Source organism: Chelonia mydas, chromosome 9, assembly GCF_015237465.2.
Source record: "Chelonia mydas isolate rCheMyd1 chromosome 9, rCheMyd1.pri.v2, whole genome shotgun sequence".
Classification (NCBI taxonomy): Eukaryota; Metazoa; Chordata; order Testudines; family Cheloniidae; genus Chelonia; species Chelonia mydas.
Genome location: NC_057855.1, coordinates 11,027,687 through 11,033,211, shown reverse-complemented (window position 1 = coordinate 11,033,211; position 5,525 = coordinate 11,027,687). Strand labels below are relative to the sequence as shown.

The 5,525-nt window shown below is 42.2% G+C and overlaps 1 long non-coding RNA gene across 1 annotated transcript; it reads left to right on the top strand.

Moving 5' to 3' along the window:
- Positions 1–1,975: 1,975 nt before the first annotated feature.
- Positions 1,976–3,962, top strand: LOC122461865. The gene is made up of 3 exons (XR_006284084.1): positions 1,976–2,105; positions 2,435–2,670; positions 3,445–3,962. It is a non-coding gene; the product is annotated as an uncharacterized LOC122461865 (long non-coding RNA).
- The last annotated feature ends 1,563 nt before the right edge of the window (positions 3,963–5,525 follow it).

Below are 5,525 nucleotides of genomic sequence, written 5' to 3'. Positions count from 1 at the left end.
ATTCTGCTGACACTGAACAAGTGTAGTATTACTAGTGTGAGTAGCCCGATTAAAACTCATGTTCTACTCATGGTAGTAAACATTAAGTAGTAAGTACTTGCTCTATCAGACCCTAATGTTGTACTGAGCAGATCAGGGCATCTGAATAATTTTTCATTATACTAAGGGTTAGATTGTGCCTTTAGGCATAGCTCTGAGCACCAACCCAGAAATAGCCCCAGGAGGCACTGGGATTTATAGATACCCCTCTGAGAGGCTTCAGTGTGTGTCACTCTAATCTCTTTGCTGTTTATTGCACTTCTTTTTAGAAAAATATTATACTGTCTGTTCTAGTCTGAATGACTATCTGCTCTGTTGATAACATCTAATCTATCTTACTGACTTCTAGTGATCTCCACGTGTATGCTTTTATTCATCCGATATTGATAGCGGTGCACGTTTTATATTCCGCCACATCCACCTGGCACATCATATCTTTGTCTTCAAAGCGTGGTGACATAGTTCACTCTATGCATAGAGGAAAGTCATCTCTGAAAGGATATAGACTTGAAATGGTAGAGACAAAGGGGAAAGAAGGGAAGGAAAGAATGATTGGCACTGAAAGTAATTACATTTTTGTGACAAGGCTTTGGCGTGTTGTTTATAGGCAAATGTACCTTATTAAATTTCATAAGCCACCTGCATTTCCCAAGACTCTTTGATGCTCTTTGGTACAGAGACTTCATAACATGTGAAGAAATTGAAAGGATGAAAGACAGTAGATAGACTTGCTGGGTTTTTCTGTAGATGTTCTAAATGCAACTTTTAAAGTTATGGCACTCATATAATGGTGCACAAATTTACTGTACCCCCTTTGACTTTTTCTTATGTACTACCTCACACCCAGACTTTATTCTGCTAATAAGGAGTTGCTTTGTTCCTTGCAAAGTACATCCAGACTGTGGCCTTACTCTAAACAATTGATAATCACAAGAATCCAGAAATAATTTGTGGCATCAATAAAAGTGTCTCAACAAGTAGTCTGCAGTCGCTGGAGCCAAGAGAGCCCTCCAACGAGGAGCAACATGAGAGAGCAAAACTGAGTGAATGAGCAGGGAGTAAGAAAATAGAAAGGAGGAAGGAACGGATCATAGATTGGTATGGATGAGCATTGAGGGTCTGTGATACCACATTCCTTGAGGAAAGCAGGCTTTTCATTACACCGCTTCCTGCATTCCAGAGCAAGAAGTTTTTTATTATTCTTTTTCTGTCACTGCTTGTAAGTGCTCTGTCCTAGTTCTTGTTGAGGGAATCTCAGCTCTCACTGAAGTTGTGGGCACGCAGTAGCCTCCCAGGAAGCACTCAGCTCCTTGCAGGAGTGGCCCTTTAATACAGGTTTTGATGGCTCTAGCTGTGTGAGAGCTGGGTTGTTCAGCTGCTTTCTTAAACACAGTTCTTGAATAATTTTGTGTTTCCTTTAGAGATGGGCCTTATTACAGAGTGAGCTGGGCCTTTAAGGGATTCGTATCCCAGTTCTGACCTTCCCCTGATTCTCCTCAGTTCTGTTGATTGTGACACTGAGGGAGCAAGTGAGTGGGAGCTAAGCCTGTTGGGAAATATGAGGCAGCCTGTTCTGAGTACTGGGGAGAGTTGGCAGGAGTGATGGGAGGTTTTCCAGGCACAAGGAAAGGAGGGCAGAGAGGGCCAGAGAGGAGGCCTATCCATGGGCTACAGAAGAACCCAAGGGGGTGGGGTATTTCTGTGCTGAGGAGCCAGAGAAGACCTGACCAACAATAGGCACTTTAAGAGGTGATCTTTGGGAGCAAGTGGACTGAGGTTTAGAGCAGGCTGCTGCCTGTAACTTAGAGGTCACGGGGCTGGTGCCTGTAATAGTAATATAGAGACCTCCCCACAAAGGGGTAAGGGCTATTGAGCCTGGGGTTGAATGGATGGGACTTCCTTGTTTATGTTTTGTTTCTGATTTTGCGCAGGGAGAGGAGGATTCTTGCTTGGCTGACAGGGTCGAGTCACCCAACTTGCTAAAGTCTCAAATGGGCTGATGTGACAAAGTCGGAGCTGACAGTTATGAGAGAGTGGGGGAAGGCAGATATATCAGCCCTAGAATGGTAAAGGCCCTTTACTCAATGAACTGAAAAGAGTTTACCTCAGGTTAACTAGGGACATCTGAGTCCAATTAAGGGCCACTGATGTCCTTTATAAAACTCTCTTCTGGTGAGAGAGAAAAAAGAGGGATGAGAAATAAGCTGCAGGAGGGAGAAAAGGCTTCTCCTGGGTAGAAGGCTGCTCTCCTCTGTATAAGGGAAACAACGCAGTTAACTGCTGTTTGTGGAAGAACTGGCAGCCAGAAGCCAGTGTAATAAGGCAAAACCCTGGAGGGGGGGCAGGGAGAGGTATTAATTTTTGTGTTATGAGTTTGGTTTTTGTGTGTCTTAAGAGAACTACTTGGGCCTACTCTGCGGCCCAGTGAAAAATAAACCAGAGTGCAGAATTAAAACCCTCTGGAGTAGGACTGATTTACTCACCACCAGAGGGAGAAACGCTGAAGCTGAGGCGGTGAAGGAGGGTGCCTTGCCATGCATACCATTGGTCAAGAGAATGCTGACCTCTGCTGGGAAACTGAGCTACAGAGAAAAGGAGAATTGAGACACGGAAGAACTGACACTGGACTGGGTAAGTGAACCTATTATGACAGGTTTCAGAGTAGCAGCCGTGTTAGTCTGTATTTGCAAAAAGAAAAGGAGTACTTGTGGCACCTTAGAGACTAACAAATTTATTTGAGCATAAGCTTTCGTGAGCTACAGCTCACTTCATCGGAGGAACCCATTATGGGCCTAATCAAAGGTCCAGATATGAATACATGGGGAGCTTTGAGGACATTCTGTTCCTGTATTGGTCTGGTACCATCCTCATCGCTAGTGTATGAGCACCCAATTCCAATCTGAAGTTTGGTGCTAAAACTCTAGTTAAAATCAAAGCCAGTTGGTTCTGTTTGGGTTTGTGTGCATTCAACTAATGGGGCTTCATTATTATTTTCCCCATTTTCCTTCAGGGTTTTCTTTGTGATACAGGGTTTTAGGGACCCTAAGTTTTAGGAATTTGGGGCCTATAGGGATCCTGTGTTTGTTCCCCAAACAGTATAAAGATGTGGTGGTGCTTTCTAAAAGCAAACTCATGAGAGGGGTTTGTGCATGTAAAGTTGAAGGGAGTTTAGTATGTAATTCAGGAGAAAGGTAGTTGTTGATGAGAACAAAACTGCCATGTACAATCATGAGAAAAGACTTTTAGAAGGGTGAATGTCAATAGTGGAAAGATCTTGCCTCTACCATGTGCTAAATACAAGGATAAAACAGAGAACTAATAATACTACTCAAAAATAGTATCTGATCGGAGAAGTTGGAGCATATCTCTGCATTGAAAAATAATTGTCACTATTTTAACTTCAAGCTGCAAGAACAATAGGAGCCATATGGCATCATGAACAATGGGAGATAAAGGAAGAGTTCAACTATGAAAGCCAGAAGAGAGAAGTGAAGATGAACCAGAGCCAAATGCAAGATTGTGTAACAGCCACATAAGAGCACAGCTGACTTGTGAGCACAATTGAGAATAGCTGATAAAATAGCCCAGAAAACTAAACAAAATCAGAAAAGAATGAGACTAATCATGGATCTTAGCAATAGAAATGTCCTACCGGCTCCCCAAGTCTGCTGCTCCATGCAGTGTGCAAGGTGGGACATTTTCAAGAGTTTCAAGATGATTTTGAAGCCTACATCTCAAATCTGTTTTGTAAATGTGACTTGGGCATTCTTGAAAATGTTACCCCAATAAACTTTCTCTTGATTGTCAAGAAAGACAAAAAACCATTAAATGTCATGAGTAAGATACTTAAATGCCTACAGCCATCATTGTTTTCAACACGGGGCCAAAGGAATGCAGATTTATCCATAAGAATTGCCATTGTGTATTAGACCAGACCTCTATCTACAGCTGTATCTGACAAGTCAGTATCAGATGCTTCAGGGAGAGGTGGAAGAAACCCTATAGTGGATAACTAAGGAATAACCTGCCCATAGGGAAACTTGTTTCTACTCCCCTCATATAGGGATGATCTTATGCCTGAAGCATGAGGATTTATAGACACAAAGATGTGAAGGACAGAAGGCACCATTATGACAATCAAGTCTGGCCTCCTGCACAACAGAAGCCATAGAATTTCATTCATTAATTCCTGTATTTTCAAGCCCATAATTTCTTGTTGAGATAGAGGATAATCTCTCAGATGTCAAATCTCTGTTTCAAGAGAGAGAATCCACTAAAGCCTATTTTATAGCCCGTTATCTACTACTTGTTCATTTGTTACTAAAAATATTCTGTATGAAAGATATTATATCACAAGGACATGTAACACATCCTATTTGTAAAGGTGTGACAATGTAACACTGTTGTGCATAGCAAAAAATTACTATAGGCCCCACTTGCAAATATCATGGGTACTATTAACAATAGCCACCGAAAATCTGATTCGTAGCATAATGGATCTGGGCAGTTTGAGGCCACCACCTACTGGCTGGGTGGAAGGTGTTTGGCTTCGTGGGAGTGATTAGAGATCTCAGTAAAAATTGCTGGCAGGTAGACCATAAAAGCACCAATTATATTAATTTTTGTAGTGCAAATCAGTGCGCAAGAGGTCGAGATAATGGCTCACCATTGGTTTCTATGCTTCATGCTATCTCTGGGTGCACAGAGGTTTGGGATCAGCATGGAAATCCTATCCAGGAGGAAAAGACTCCACATGACTTGCTCTAATATCGGTGCAATTTGGCTTGCAGGGGTGCCGGTAACAAAGGCCAAGCAAAGTAGGTGCAGGACAGAAAGTGAAGCAGTATATGGGGATCTGGATCAGGTCTAGGGCTAATTGGGAAATTCGGCTCAGACGGTTTTATTACCTGTAACTTATAGATGAGACTCTTCAGTATCAGCTAGACTCAGCCACTGTAGTGCAAAAGCCTTGTCAGCATTGCTAATGATAAAATACTGAATAAAACTTTAAAGCCCATGCTATTTTAAACACATGACTGACTCTTAACCAATTTTCTCTCCTCATTTTAACGGAACCTGCCATGAACTGCTGTCAACAATGACATTACAGGCAAGACAGGAACTGCTGTCTCCTAAACTCTCTCATTCCTAACAGGTTATGTAAACAGTGTTGAATCAAATTTTTCTGGGGTGCTTTCCACTTCATGGTAGATATGCAAGTCATAGGTAATTACCTTTCTCTTCTGAATTCATGATATACCTACATAGTGTCACTGACTTCTCATGTGAGTGAATACACACAAGCCTAAGAACTTCCAGGATCTACCCATAAAGTGGGTGGGACTATGACTCGAAAGAGTTGGGCGTGGGGAGGGTCAGGAAGACTTTCAAAATAGTTTAGCACTCAACAGCTCCTATTCTTGGGGACAGAAATGTAACCTTGCCCTTATAGCAATCCCAAGTCACCAGAGTTTCTATATAACCCT